This window comes from Rhamphochromis sp. 'chilingali' (genome assembly GCF_963969265.1).
Source record: "Rhamphochromis sp. 'chilingali' genome assembly, chromosome: 3".
Lineage (NCBI taxonomy): Eukaryota > Metazoa > Chordata > Actinopteri > Cichliformes > Cichlidae > Rhamphochromis > Rhamphochromis sp. 'chilingali'.
Window position 1 is genome coordinate 15,149,012 of NC_137931.1, and position 16,161 is coordinate 15,165,172.

General features: G+C 41.8%; 1 protein-coding gene across 4 annotated transcripts in view; it reads right to left on the minus strand.

Annotated features, from left to right (window-relative positions):
- Positions 1-16,161, minus strand: part of LOC308393858 (beta-1,3-galactosyltransferase 1-like) — a 197,818-nt gene that overhangs the window by 60,003 nt on the left and 121,654 nt on the right. For all 4 annotated transcript variants that reach the window (XR_013971041.1, XM_080877880.1, XM_080877882.1 and 1 more), the window contains exon 3: positions 817-950. The gene's annotated coding sequence lies outside the window, so the exon portion shown is untranslated. The remainder of the gene's footprint in view (positions 1-816; positions 951-16,161) is intronic.

The window sequence follows — 16,161 nt, forward strand, 5'->3', positions numbered from 1 at the left end:
GAGGAGTTTCCATGTTGTGGTGAGAGAGGTAATTGCGGTTGGAAAGATCCGTCATGATTACAATTGTTATTCCTTTAGGAATAGAATAGAAGAATAGAATCAAACTTTATTAATGCCTTGGGGAGGTACCCTTAGGGAAATTATGATTAGAGCAAACACCAGTTCATGTTAAATCCAAAAAAAGACAAAAATAGGTACAGTAGATGTAGGTCATGTTTGGTGATGGTGCTGTTCATCTCTTCATTCCAGAGACTGGTTAGATGTCTGCCTTTGTGATGTTGACTGGTTCATGCTCTTCATCTCACTCTCCTAGATGTTTTTCCAGCTTTCCCCAGTTTCAGCTATCTCCTTCTGCTTTTATTCACTTGTAAACCAAGGATGGTTCTTCAGAGAACACATTTATTGCCTTGGCTTCTGCCTCTCTGATATTTCTCTTTAGCCCAGTAGCCAGAGCTCTGAGTCTTTTCTTAGCAGTTTCTTGAGCCTCAGTTATGGACATCTCGTTGTACCTCTTTTCCTGTTTCTTATGACGTATTTCTGCACCTGAGTTAGCCTCCAGCATTCTTCCCCATGGGGGTTTTCCTCTGTTGCAGTAGCATATACGAGCTCATTGGTTTCAGTGAGTGAAACTGGCAGTGGGGATGTTGCATAGGGCAGTATTCACATCTGCAAGCGTCTCCTCAAATGCTCTTGGTTGGGTGGCTCCTGTCAGCTGGACCACAATTTTCATCCTTAGTCTAGATGCTGGGCATCATGCAGTTCTGGCCTAGCCCGGGAACCCTTAACGGATACATAGAAAAAAAAAATAGGACTTACCGAGTTGATAAAGAACGTTGTGCCACCACTCAGTGTGATTGCTCTTATTAAGTATAGTGAAGACAGATAACAGGACACAGGGTAAGTTGATGTTGCTTCATAGTACAGGCTCCATGGTACAGGATGTGGTTCACCTGTGAAATATTAAAATATCAATTAGGAAAAAGACTGACACAGATCACCCAGTGGTGCTTAAGACCTCTGCATGTCACATTGATGAAAACTGCATAATTTTGTTTCTCTGTGGTTCCCAGTTTCTCAGAGCTGTCTAAGTAATGTTTTAACTGAAAATGTTCACTGCTGTTATTTCCAGTGTTTGCGTTTGATGTTATTAATCGGCATTAAAGCATTGTTCAGTTCATTATGTATCTTTACATTTACTGTTACCTGTTTTTCAGGATTTTCCACTCTTAACTAAAGATGAAATGTTTATGTTAAACAAATCTATGTGATTTGTACAAAGCAGCGTGGGAGAGAAAATGCGATGTTTGCTGTTTAATGTCATACAGTGGGGCAAAAAAGTATTTAGTCAGCCACCGATTGTGCAAGTTCCCCCACTTAAAATGATGACAGAGGTCAGTAATTTGCACCAGAGGTACACTTCAACTGTGAGAGACAGAATGTGAAAAAAAAATCCATGAATTCACATGGTAGGATTTGTAAAGAATTTATTCGTAAATTAGGGTGGAAAATAAGTATTTGGTCACCTCAAACAAGGAAAGTCTCTTGCCCTCACAGACCTGTAACGTCTTCTGTAAGAAGCTTTTCTGTCCCCCACTCGTTACCTGTATGAATGGCACCTGTTTGAACTCATCGTCTGTATAAAAGACACCTGTCCACAGCCTCAAACAGTCAGACTCCAAACTCCGCCATGGCCAAGACCAAAGAGCTTTCGAAGGACACCAGGTAAAGTATTGTAGACCTGCACCAGACTGGGAAGAGTGAATCTACAATAGGCAAGCAGCTTGGTGTGAAAAAATCAACTGTGGGAGCAATCATCAGAAAATGGAAGACATACAAGACCACTGATAATCTCCCTCGATCTGGGGCTTCATGCAAGATCTCATCCCGTGGGGTCAAAATTATCATGAGAACGGTGAGCAAAGATCCCAGAACCACACGGGGGGACCTGGTGAATGACCTGCAGAGAGCTGGGACCAAAGTAACAAAGGTCACCATCAGTAACACACTACAATGGCAGGGAATCAAATCCCGCAGTGCCAGACGTGTTCCGCTGCTGAAGCCAGTGCATGTCCAGGCCCGTCTGAAGTTTGCCAGAGAGCACATGGATGATACAGCAGAGGATTGGGAGAATGTCATGTGGTCAGATGAAACCAAAGTAGAACTTTTTGGTATAAACTCAACTCGTCGTGTTTGGAGGAAGAAGAATACTGAGTTGCATCCCAAGAACACCATACCTACTGTGACGCATGGGGGTGGAAACATCATGCTATGGGGCTGTTTTTCTGTCAAGGGGACAGGACGACTGATCCGTGTTAAGGACAGAATGAATGGGGCCATGTATCGTGAGATTTTGAGCCAAAACCTCCTTCCATCAGTGAGAACTTTGAAGATGAAACGAGGCTGGGTCTTCCAACATGACAATGATCCAAAACACACCGCCTGGGCAACAAAGGAGTGGCTCCGTAAGAAGCATTTGAAAGTCCTGGAGTGGCCTAGCCAGTCTCCAGACCTCAACCCCATAGAAAATCTGTGGCGGGAGTTGAAAGTCCGTGTTGCTCGGCGACAGCCCCAAAACATCACTGCTCTCGAGAAGATCTGCATGGAAGAATGGGCCAAAATACCAGCTACTGTGTGTGCAAACCTGGTAAAGACCTATAGTAAACGTTTGACCTCTGTTATTGCCAACAAAGGTTATGTTACAAAGTATTGAGTTGTATTTTTGTTATTGACCAAATACTTATTTTCCACCCTGATTTACGTATAAATTCTTTACAAATCCTACCATGTGGATTCATGGATTTTTTTTTCACATTCTGTCTCTCACAGTTGAAGTGTACCTCTGGTGCAAATTACTGACCTCTGTCATCATTTTAGGTGGGGGAACTTGCACAATCGGTGGCTGACTAAATACTTTTTTGCCCCACTGTATGTATGTTGTATTATTTTACTGTTGGTCAAGGCAGCAACAGCTAAGCCTCAGATACAGACCTTTAAGTCTTAAAGCCAAAAAGCCAAAAAACACGAGCAAAAATAAGTTTATGTTTACAAAGAATAACAGGACTAAAGACAATTTAACGAGAGCGCCTTATTTTCACTACAACAGTCAATAAAATGTCTCTCTTAGTTTAAAAACTTGCCCAAGCTCAAACTCATGGCTGCGCCTTTTAAACCCGCTCTTAATTAGGTAGAAGTTGCCTAGCAACACAGCAGAAATTGTGAATGTGATAAGAAAAAATGTATGATGTTTAAAAGATCAAAACAAGCCATATGTTTAAAGGAAGAACTCATAATGCTTCAATTCAGGGAAAGTCAGAACCGAGACATTAGTAAGATTTCAATGTCATCTTTCCATTTTATCTGACTCAAGCAGGATAGCATAAAAACTTTCAAGCTGAATTTTATTAAACTTGTTGGTAACGTGTAAAATTAAAGGTCCTAAGTGAAACATCAGATGAAGGATCTCTTAAATCTCTTGAACCCCCCCCTCCCCCCCCCCCCAAAAAAAATATGCTATTAGTCAATCAAGTCTTAAAAATGATTAAACTAAACTAATATTGATAATACCACCTAATTTCATGAAACTTGGAGGAGCTACTGCTGCTATTAGACTGGCAGGGGCAGTGTGAAACATGCTGCTTCCCCAGTTTGTTAGTGATTCAGACATCGGCTACTTTATGTGTGAGATTTGACCCTACAATGAATGGAACCTAATGCAGGTTAGTCAGTTGACTATTTTTTGATAGTTACCTTAATATTTGGGTAATTATGGTCTATGGGGACACACCCACCACTTTTTAATCATATCACATAATTATCAAAATATAGTTTATAAACTGTGAGTCTGTGTTTGGATCCCATTTTAATGTCTTAGAGGCTTCCTCTCCTTCACCGTTTGCAGTTTTTCCCCCTTATGTTTTCACTGTTTAGGACATTTTCCAAAACAGTCATATCTTTTAGTGAGGTGAGCAACTGAAGGGGCAAAGACATGAGATTGTTCTATTAAAATAGTCATATTCAGTTCATATTTTAATAGGGAAATGAAAAAGAGTGCATGTTAAAAGGGGCTGAAATGGCATTCACTTTATTGGCCTTTGGCAAATTATTATTACATTTAAAATTCTTTATTTAAAAATGAAATCTCATTGAGATGGGGATTGCTTTGTGAACAGAAAACATACAATCTGAGACTAGACAGACATAAAACAAAACACAAATACATACTGCAGGTATATTGCAAATATAACCTTTAAAATATTCTGATTAAAAAAGAGAGAATGTAGTTTCTATTTTTCATTCAGTTCATTTTATTTGTATAAAGCAGTTTTTTTTTACCTAGTTTGGCTAAGTTCAGCGTTATTAAGAGGTGCAACTTGTGCTAAAATGTCCTGTGACCTGACATTGTAAGTACTATATTTAAATGTACCAAGGGAGAAGAGGAAATTGGGCATTCTTTGAAGTAAAACTTTATAAATAAGAATTGTGCACGTTTTTGTTTGATAAGACAAAAAAGATCAAACCTTTTCGCCTAGGATCAAATGGTGAGTGAGAAGTATTTGGACAAGAAAAACATAGTAGTTTACCAGATGTTTTCAGGTCTCGAAAGCTATTAATTCATATGAAATAAAACATGAAGGCAGAGTTTTACTGATGGCTAAGGTCAGATTTTTTCTCTGTTCTGTACTGTAGGTTTAAGGACAGAGAAATAAAGGGTCAAATTCTTAAAACTTCTACCTAACTGATAGGTCAACTAAAATAGACAGAAGAAGACATCTCTCACATAGAGGCCAGAATTTCCATCACTGTGCCCTGATTTCACTGTTCCATCAAGTTTTCAATATAAATGGAGACTGGCTTAAGCTCGCCTGCCGTGTCAGATGGTGCACACAGGGACAACAGGACGAGATGTAGACTGTGATTAACACTTCTGATATCCACCATCATTTCTCAGTTCAGATGGCTTTTTTCTTCTATCCTTCTTGGCCTTTAGATGTAAGATAAGATGAAACTTTAATGATCGCCCTGGAACGGGGTCAATGGAGCCACAAACAGTAACAAGACAGAGCGAAGAAATAGAATACAAAGGCGAGAGCAGGCCATATAAATACATGCAGACAGCGAGTATGAAATAAACTAGAAAAAAATACTCATATAGGCGATAAATGGGTGGAAGTACACAAAATGTAAACAGCATTACTATAATGTATTGAACAAAATTACGTATACAAACATGAAAATGTAGTTCGTTTAAAAACAACAGTAATAAAGCAGTCACTGAAATGACAGCTCTACAAATGTTGTTCTTTAAAATGTCTATAGGGATGATTTAGTTTGAAGTATTCATGAGCTGACAGAGTTTTCCTCAGAACTGCAGGCAGGATGTATCATTGACTGCTAACTCCTCTATTTTTCATCAAAGACTCATCACCAAAGGTTGAACTGGAGACCTCTAGGTATGATATTCGAAAGGAAAAAACACACAAAAAAACAACTCTAGCTGCCGTCTGGGATGTCTTGCATGTTACACCTTCACACAGGCACTTAAACATGAATGTGAAGGCAACAATCAAAACAAACTGAAAAGGTTTTCACACTGTGAAGCGAGGAGAGGCTGGTGGAGAGGGTAAGGCATGTATAGTAACTTACAGTATTCGACTAATATAAATATACGTATATGCTATGTGAAAAAGGCAGTGAATGCTGGTGTTGTGAAAACAGCGGGAAGTTAGTTATTGTTGTTTGGACCGACAATTTACCTCACTGTAGAACTGCCCTTGAAAACCATTAGGGTATTTGACATAAAAAGTTTTACTGATGGTATAAGGTCAAACAGAAAGAGAGTAGTGACACCTCGTGACACCTCGTAAAAAACATTTTTAGATACTTTTCATGGGGGAAAATAAGCAAAAATGGCCACAATCACAGAACTTGAAAAAGTTGATATCTTGGCTGCCATGTGTAAAAGTTCTTCATCATTTTATATTAACTAAAAGGATACCCTTGCTTTGCCTGTGAATTGTTTGTGATTGAGCAATGAGCTTATTTTCTGCCTTGATCTGTAACAAATCAGTGAAAAAAGCTGAGGAGTCATTTATTTCCCCACAGGAGTACTCACCAGGACCCAAATTCAGGTCAAACTGAGTACTGTGTTCAGCGGCACTGGCTAATCACCACATTAGAGCATCTGATTTGCTTTTCAGTGTTTTTGCAAAATGCAAAGCTGAGCTCAAAGTACCACAAAATGACAGACATGGAATAGCTGTTTCTCACTGTGGCAAAACCACTGGAATCCTTAAATGGAGTTTAAAGATCGTTCTGACCTTTGAACTCTTGAAAATGCTTTTCCCCTCAAGCAGGAGCACGCTGCGTGACTGCTGTTAAGAGTTCATAATGTACAGAAGCTGCTGGGATAAAATCTAATTTGGACATTTGTCCCAGACTCTGCACTGCAGCTGCATAATGAATCCAATAAACACAATACACAACTGCCAGGCACTGATGTTAATGGGAACTCCAGAAGTGCTCTAGAAAAGGTGGAGGTCTAGCAGTGTACATTCAGTGGGACTTGTGGTGTAATTGCATTGTACAGTAGATGTTAATGCAGCCGGTCAGTGTAGTTAGGCTGATGGCAGCTAGAGGGCGAGACCGGTGTGTTTCTGTAGAGAATGTTATGTTATGTGGGGCAGAGCAAGAACAAGAAAATAAAGTGTGGTTATGAATCGTACAGTGGACCCGCGTATAATTGAATAACACGACATGGTGTCAGAAGTCCTGTACTGATCCATATAACCTCGACTGAACGAACCTGTGTCTGGCGGAGCTCGACACAGGTTTGGAGTGGTCCAAATGGATACGGAGGTTCGAGAGATTCCGTCTCGCCAGTAATTTGAACGTCAGCTCGGAGGAAAACCAAGTCAACACGTTGATTTACTGCATGGGAGATGAGGCGGACGATGTGCTTCGCGGTCTGAGTTTAACAGCGGAGCAAAGGACAACGTACGAGGGGGTACGTGATGGTTTCCAGGCTTTTTTCATTGTGAAGAAAAATGTGATCTATGAGCGTGCCAAATTCAATATGCGCCGACAGGGAGACAATGAGACAGTGGATGCTTTTGTGACAGCACTGTATGCGCTAGCAGAACATTGCAACTATGGAGTGCTACACGATGAGCTGATACGTGATAGGCTCGTTGTCGGTCTCACGGACAAACGACTGTCAGAACGCATGCAGCTTGACCCAGATTTGACTTTGCAGAGGGCTATCAACATGGCGAGGCAAAGTGAAGAGGTAAAGCGACAACAATCCTCCTTGCGAGGTGACTCTAGAGGTGAGGCTAGCGATGCTAAGTCAGTAGATAGAGTGCATAAAATCAGTCGTAAGCCTGTTAGAACCAAACTGCTCCAGACTGATAGTCGTCAAGCTAAAACACGTGGATTCCGAGAAGACGGCAGAAAAGGGCCAACCTGTCAGAAATGTGGTGGCGCTCCATCCCATTCAAAGCAGGATTGTCCAGCGAATGAAGTGAAATGCCATGCATGTGGAAAAAAAGGACATTACAGGCGTGTATGCAGGGCACCAAAAACAGTGCATGAGGTTGAAGAGGATGAACATGGTTTGTTCCTGGGCAGTGTTAAGTGTGAGGGTGAGCCGTGGACTGTCGACTTAAGCATAAACAACAAAAACGTGTCATTTAAAATTGATACAGGAGCCGATGTGACAGTCCTACCCCTTAAGGTGTTTAAGGAGCTCTACAGACACAACCACCTCCCCAGTCTCCACAAATCAACCAAGGCTCTGCTGGGTCCCGGGAGGAGTCGCTTGGATGTCGTTGGTGTCAGTGAGCTTGCACTGAGGAAGGGAGACAAAGAAATACTTGAGGATGTCTTTGTCATCAGACACCTGCACACTGCTTTGCTGGGGAGACCTGCTATTAGCAAGCTGGAGCTTGTGGCTCGTCTGGAGAGCATAACTATAGAGACGCTTAAAAAGTGCTACCCAAAGCTGTGCAGTGGTCTCGGTGAAGTACGTCAGCCGTACGACATCAAACTGAAACCTGGAGCTCAACCTTTTTCCTTGAAGACGCCACGGAGAATCCCGTTGCCTCTGATGGACAAAGTTAAGCAGGAGCTGGCCCGTATGGAAGAACTAGGGGTGATCAGCAGGATTGAGGAGCCAACTGATTGGTGCTCAGGCATGGTGGTGGTACCGAAGAAGACAGAAGATGTATGCATATGTGTCGACCTTACACACCTCAATGAGTCTGTGTGTCGAGAGAAGTACATACTGCCATCGGTGGAGGAAACATTGGGCAGATTGGCTGGTGCCAGCATATTCAGCAAGCTGGACGCTAACATGGGGTTTTGGCAGATACCTCTGATGGAAAACTCAGCCAAATACACCACTTTCATCACACCGTTTGGGCGCTATTACTTCAAGAGACTGCCCTTCGGGATTGCTTCAGCACCGGAGCATTTCCAGAACAGGATGGTCACAGAGGTCACAGATGGTATGGAAGGGGTGGTTTGCCACATGGACGACGTGCTGGTCTGGGGCAGAACGCAGGAGGAGCATGACTCTCGCCTACACGCTGTGCTGGGCAGGATCCAAAAAGCTGGCATCACCCTGAACATTAACAAGTGCGACATCGCGAAACAGCAGGTGACGTTTTTAGGGCATGTTCTCTCAGCCAGCGGTATCAGCCCTGACCCAAGCAAGACCCAGGCTGTGAGGGAGATGAAGGAGCCACAAAGTGTGAGTGAGTTAAGGAGCTTTCTGGGAATGGTTAACCAGCTTGGAAAGTTTATCCCACAGCTCGCAGAGAAGGACAAACCTCTAAGAGACTTACTGTCTAAGAAAAACTGCTGGAGATGGGACATTGACCAGGCTAGAGCATTTCAGAACCTGAAAGATGCGCTCACATCACCGCCAGTGTTGGCCATGTATGACCCAAGCCGTGACTGCAAGGTGTCAGTGGACGCATCATCGTATGGCTTAGGGGGTGTGCTGCTTCAAAGATGGGACGAGGAGTGGAGACCCGTTGCCTACGCGTCACGCTCCCTCACTGCAACAGAACAGAGATACGCTCAGGTTGAAAAGGAGGCTTTAGGTCTGACCTGGGCTTGTGAGCGGTTCCGCAACTTTCTTATTGGCAAACACTTTCAAATGGAGACAGACCATAAGCCGCTGCTAAGTCTGCTGGGGGCACAAACTCTGGATGCGCTCCCTCCCAGAATTCAACGCTTTAGGATGCGCCTCATGCGATATTCCTACTCGATTTCGCATGTACCAGGCAAACACCTGTGGACAGCTGACATGCTCTCACGATCTCCAGTGAAAGCAAAAGAAACACTTCAAGACAAGGAGTTGTTGGAGAGCACAAATATTTACGTGGACATGTTGATGGACAATCTGCCAGCTAGCAACAATTTCTTGGAGCAGCTGAGAGAAGAGCTGAAGAGGGACAGCGTATGTGCTCGCGTGATGCAGCTGTGTGAGGAAGGATGGCCCACACATTTCAACAGCGAACCAGCGCTAAGACTGTACTGGGCAGAACGGGCGTTCCTCACCGTACATGATGGTCTGCTAATCAAAGGGGACAGGTTGGTTATACCTGCAACTATGAGAAATGATGTGCTCACCAGACTGCACGAAGGTCACCAGGGTCACGACAGTCGGTTTGGTGGCCAGGGCTAAGCCAGCAGATAAATGAGCTTGTCCTTAACTGTCGGACATGTTGCCAAGTGAGAGAAAACCACACAGAACCGCTGATGCCATCACAGTATCCGGGGCGGCCGTGGCAAAAGCTAGGAGCCGATCTGTTTATGCTGAGAGGGAAAACCTACCTTCTTGTCGTGGATTATGCCTCAAGATTTGTTGAGATTGCCCCTCTCACACCTTCAAGATCAGAGGACGCGATCCTTCATCTCAAAGGGATTTTTGCACGACATGGGATCCCCGAGCAGCTGGTAACAGATAATGGGCCACAGTTTTCAGGGGCAGCTTTTGAGACATTTGCAAAAGTGTATGGCTTCTGTCACATTACAAGCAGCCCGAAATATCCCCAAAGCAATGGCGAAGCCGAACGAGCAGTTAAGACTGTCAAGAATCTATTGCGGAAAGCTGTTGATCCACACTTGGCTCTGCTCGCTTACAGAGCCACCCCACTGCAGAATGGCTATAGTCCAGCCCAACTCTTGATGGGGAGACGGCTTCGCACCACAGTGCCAATACTGCCATCTCTGCTAGACGCCGCACTTCCTGATAGTGTGGCTGTCACCCGGAGGGAAAAGGAGAGGAGGACTAAAGAGGCACAGTCATATAACCTTCGTCATCGCGCACGCAGCCTCGACAGGCTCACTCCAGGCCAAGAAGTGTGGATAACAGACCAGAGAGCCAGCGGCACCGTTATTGGCAGCCACTCCACACCACGATCATATCTCGTGGAGGGACCTCGTGGGACAATTAGGCGGAATCGTCGGCATCTTGTTCCCATGAAACACTCTCCAGACCAAACTGAGAGCAATAATGGGGAGCCAGAATCTGCAGAAGCCGGGGAGCAGTGCTCCACGGACATGCCAGAGACAGTTTCTCCAGAGCTTCCATCTACACCCAGAACCAGATCCGGAAGAGTGGTTGTGAGACCAACCAGATTGGACTTATAACAGATAAGATGGAAAGGACTGTTTTATACAAGAATACCCCTCTTTCGTAGTATTGTTTGCACAATATGGGTAAAAGTGTAAAAGCTAAAAGGTTGTCATTTTCAAATATGCATGTTCAGAAGTTGGGAAATGCAGGGGGTGTGACAAGTTAGCATGTAAGAATTTGTGTTACTTAACGGGTTAATTAGAGTTAAGATTTTCATTATATAGTATTCCTTACAGGTAAGCGCAGGACCAGACCTTCCAGCCACGGAGGCAGAATAACCCTCTAAGGTCTGGTGAGTCAATGGTAGTCTACCCATTGATTCTAGAAAGGGGAGATGTGGTGTAATTGCATTGTACAGTAGATGTTAATGCAGCCGGTCAGTGTAGTTAGGCTGATGGCAGCTAGAGGGCGAGACCGGTGTGTTTCTGTAGAGAATGTTATGTTATGTGGGGCAGAGCAAGAACAAGAAAATAAAGTGTGGTTATGAATCGTACAGTGGACCCGCGTATAATTGAATAACACGACAGGACTTAATGTCTACTGACCAAACTGAGCATCTGAAAAGTTGCTGCTTTTGGTGTGACACGTCACTGACTTTGTGCAGATACAGAACAAGGCTATTATACAAACTGAGAGAGCTTGATGATTTGTGTTTGTCATAACCAACAATTTTCCCTGAATTCAACTTTGATCAGCTGTACAGCAACAAAGATGAATCACAGATTTATTAAGTTTCACAAGCAGATTGATGCAAATTGTGTCTTATTTTTATTCATGTATTTAAATCAGAGTTGGAATCACTGCGGGTGCCAATAATTCCAAACATCCTCTGGTTCTGCCTTCTAAATATGAGGATTCAATACTTTGTTTCTTTTCTTTTTTGTTTCTTTTTGACATTTAAAAAAAATGTTTTCTGATATTTCATTAATTACAAATAATTACTAATTATTCTTAAGTAAGAATTATCATTGTCGTAACCCTGTTCTAAATAGTTGTGCTAACATATCTGAAATTCAGCACCCATGAGTCTTTCTGATGGTACACATCACTGCCGTGCAATATGGAGTGCTATTATATAGTACTGTGGAAAGATTTTGAGCCGTCCCTCATCTTTTTTATATTTTGCTTCCAAAGAACCAGAATCTCTTGTATTTTTTTATTGGTCTTGAGCTAGCATTTCTCAGGATTTCTGAAGGTCTTTTAAAGTTTTTCTTTGTCTTTTGCTGATTTTCACTCATTTTCAGTCCAGTCCTTGTACCTGATCAACATTACTTAAGGTGTGTGAGATTATCTTGACAAAGAACAGAATAAAAGGCAGCCAGAGTCCAAAGAAGAGCTTTGGATTGTCCATCAAGAAACCTGGAGAACTACTGCTAAAAGCTAAAGGCTTAAGAGAGTGCAGACTGTGTTGAAGAATAAAGGTAGTCATGTCAAATATTGACTTTAAAGCTCTGGACTGACTTTGCACAGCACTCTGTGTCCTAAATTATAATGTGGTTTTTAATTGTGTGTTTTTCTTTTTGTAAATTGTGGCTTGCAAATGACTTGCTATTTGCAAGTCATTTGCAAGAATTATTGCATCAAAGGTGTTCATTACTTACCCTTAGATAACTTATGCAACATGCAAAAGGGTCTTAAAAACAAATAAACACTGTAAATATACTGTAATAAACTTTGTATATTTAAAAAAAACAAAAAGGAATACTTGATTCAAATTACACATTTCTCATTAAAAAAAAACTTTGCAAAAGTGAACCATGTCCATTTTAAAAGTATAAGACTGATTTTGGCCTGTTAATGTTATGGTGATCTGTTATTCTTTACATGCATAAAACAATCCGGGCCTCCCTCTGGACCCCCCAGAATCAGCTGTTTTGTACAATACCTTTACTATACTTTATGAAGCTTTGTGAAATTTTACCGTCCATACTATAATGTTAAGGTTTAATCTCTGGCTCATTCAGAGAGCCTAACTCTGGATATTAAAGTGACCCTGGGCAAGATACTAAACCACACGCATCCATTGGTCAGTGAATGTGCATACATTAGATAAATAAAAATGCTTGTAGTTAAAGGACTTTGAGTGACTAGACAGACTAGAAAAGTGATATTTCACATGGTAGTCAGTGTTTACCTTTGAGCCCCACTCCTTACTCCTAGTTTAGTGTATATCCTGTGATGGGTCCTGAGGCCCTAAAGTGCTGTTTATTTTCAGGTCTTCACATTCAATTCACTTAAACCTGAACTGTAGTTGCAGTGGGAAAAATAAAAATAATAAAAAGTAGCAGATCAGTCCTGTGTGAATCTCTCTTTGATTCAAGAGTTGTGGAGTTTGAGTAAGAAAACATTAAAGAAAAAACAAGCAAGCTGATAAAGACTGATTTTTTGTGCATTTGCAAAAAGAATCTATATGTCTTGAAAATGCATTTCTTTTAAAATGCATATATGTACTTTAACACCCTCGTATTGTAGATAACAAGTACACACAATTTTTGCAGGGAAATGTGTGCAGACATAAATATGTTCGCCTTATCACCGACTGCAGGCAGAGGAGTCTTCGCACAGTGACAAAGTGCACAATGCCTGCATTGCGTTGCCCATTCTTCCTATCACCATTGTCATCTGAACGTTATTTATAGATAGAGGTGGCATACATTCAAGATAACATGTCCAGCGGTGTGAAGTCATTCATTCATAAAAGATATCAGCTATTGTTAATCAAAGTAAAGTACCGTGTTCACTCTGTTCTATTTATTCAAGCACTTTTTCCTGATTCCAAAGGACATGCAAGAATAGCATTCATTGAACAGGAGCCATGTGCATATGTCTTCCTTTTTAATCCAAATATGTTTATAATAAAGCAGCTTAGCACACAAGAGCACTCAAGTATGCAAACGTGAGCGCACACCTGCCTGCACAGAGGCCACAGAAAGAGCTGGAACCGAATATTTCCACTGCTAAAAAAAGGAACGGATGATGATGATGATGATGATGATGATGATGCGGCCGCACTGGTAATTATGGTTTCTAATGTGGGACCAATTATCAACAACCATAAAGCTTTACTGCTGCCAGCGTGCAATTAGATTTAATTAGATGTTGGAAATTTGACTGTCAGAAAGAAGACCTAAAGAATAAGTGCTTTTCTCCCAAATGTTGTCTGTTCTTTGAAATGTTAAACTTATGCTGATTGATCAGTGAAATAGTCCAAGCAATAAAGCCGGAAGTTTAATGTCATACAAGTACAAATTTAGGCATACGGTATATTTTTGTGGGGTTTTGAGACCAAAGTGTAAAGGCTAATTTGGATGTGAGTGCCACAGGATATTATATCAATAAACATGTGTATGGCTTTACTTTCTCCAGCCATTGATTCTTATGATATTTTCTTCATTTCACAAAAACCTGACTTTAAAAAAAAAAAAAGGTCAAACATGGTGAAATGAGAACATAACTTTATTAGGAACACCTGGCTCATTAAATGATAACCCAAATCTGCTCTATGGCTAGAGATGAGATTACTGTGTAGGCCATCCTAGTACAGAGACAAGTGCAACAATCATTTTTATGATTTGAGCTTTATCCTGTTGGAAGCAGCCATCAGAAGATGGGTACACTGTGATCATACAAGCTGTGGAATTTAATGCTCGATTTAATGCTGTTATGTAATATTCTGACCCTACCATCTGAATGTCCCAACATAAATCAAGACTCATTAGACTGAACGATGTTTTTACAATGTTTTGTTGCCCAATGTTTGTGAGCTGGTCCAAATTGTAGACTTGGGGTCCGTTCTTCGTACCTCGCTTACTACATCCAAGATCAAATGACACATCCAAGATCAAAGCATCGCGCTAACTTTGAGCTCGCTATTCCGGTTCTCCGAACACACCTGTTCTTGACGATTAGTATACCTGGATGAAGTAATGTGAGATCACTGGGTGGCTTAAAAGGGGCTACGCATCGATAGTAGAAACATTGATCGGCAAACCTTTGATTGGTCGGCGAAAATGTCGAAGGAGCGCGCTCGGTATTTTTCGGCAGCAGAGCAAGAACTCTTGAGTGAGGGATTTCAGGAGTTTCAGAGTTTAATTAAAACGCAAGGGAACGCTGCAAAAGCAAGGAGAGAGGGCTGGCAGAAAGTTGCTGACAAATTAAACTCGTAAGTAATTTAATAATAATAATAATAATAGATTGGATTTATATAGCGCTTTTCAAGGCACCCAAAGCGCTTTACAATACCACTCTTCATTCACTCTCACATTCATACACTGGTGGAAGCAGCTACGGTTGTAGCCACAGCTGCCCTGGGGCAGACTGACAGAAGCCAGCCTGCCATATCGCGCCATCAGCCCCTCTGGCCAACACCAGTAGGCGGTAGGGTAAATTTATTATATTACACTATATTATATTATATTATATTATATTACATTATATCCTCTTTCACATTAGAGCCACGACAGGACCCACTAGAACATGGGAACAAGTGAAAGTGCAATATAAGAATATTCTACAGAATGGTAATATTTATCACTTATATTGCTTTTAGTCTCTTGGAAAAGAACCCCTGAAATAATCTGTTTGTTTGTTTATAACAGCAACCAAGAAAAGGGCAGCGCAAAAAAAGACAGGTGGTGGTCCTGCACCCCCTCGTCAACAAGTTGGTTAAGTAAATAATACCCTCACCGGAAAATCGATATCTCTCAATGAGCACACTGTCGCGCTGAGCTAAAGGATCCTGTCTGTCCCGCAATATACGCTGAGTTCTGAAAACTCTCCTTATCAATCTTGCACCTTCCGCAATGGGTTGGTCGCGTATACGGACAGGACATGGCTGCGACAGGCTTCCCAAATCCACCTTCGCTTTTATAGCCGTGGTCTCTCATCTTGATTACACGAAGTAATTTACAATTACTACTCTGAAATATGAATTACATCTGTAATAATCACATACATGTAATAGAATGATTAATAGTACATTTCCCTTTTTTTAGGAAATGACCTGTATGTATCTGTATGGAATCAATGAAAGGTTCAAGTGCTGCATTAACTTTAGTTACATTGATAATATTTATTTATGGTGAAACAGTGGTAAAATATCGCTGTTGCTTTCGTATAAATGAAGCGGACATACCTGAGTGGCCGCGATCTAATCCTGTTTACATAAAGTAAGCCTGCTCCCGAGCAGGTTTACGCTTACGGATCTGTTGCTATGACAGCAAGTCCCGGATGAGCTTTAGAGAACCGAACGATCCAAGATCACGCGAAATCGTCAACAATCAAATCCAGCTAACTTACTTAGCGAGGTAGGAAGAACGGACCCCAGGTTTCCTGTTCTTAGCTGACTTGGTTGGCACTCCTGTGGTCTTCTGCTACAGGAGCCCATCTCCTTAAAGGTTTGTGTTGGGAATTTAGAGATGTTCTCTGCATGCCATGGTTATAATGAGTAGTTCTTTGAGTTACTGTTGCCTTTGTATGGGTTTTAAGCAGTCTGGCTATTCTCCCAGGAAAAATCA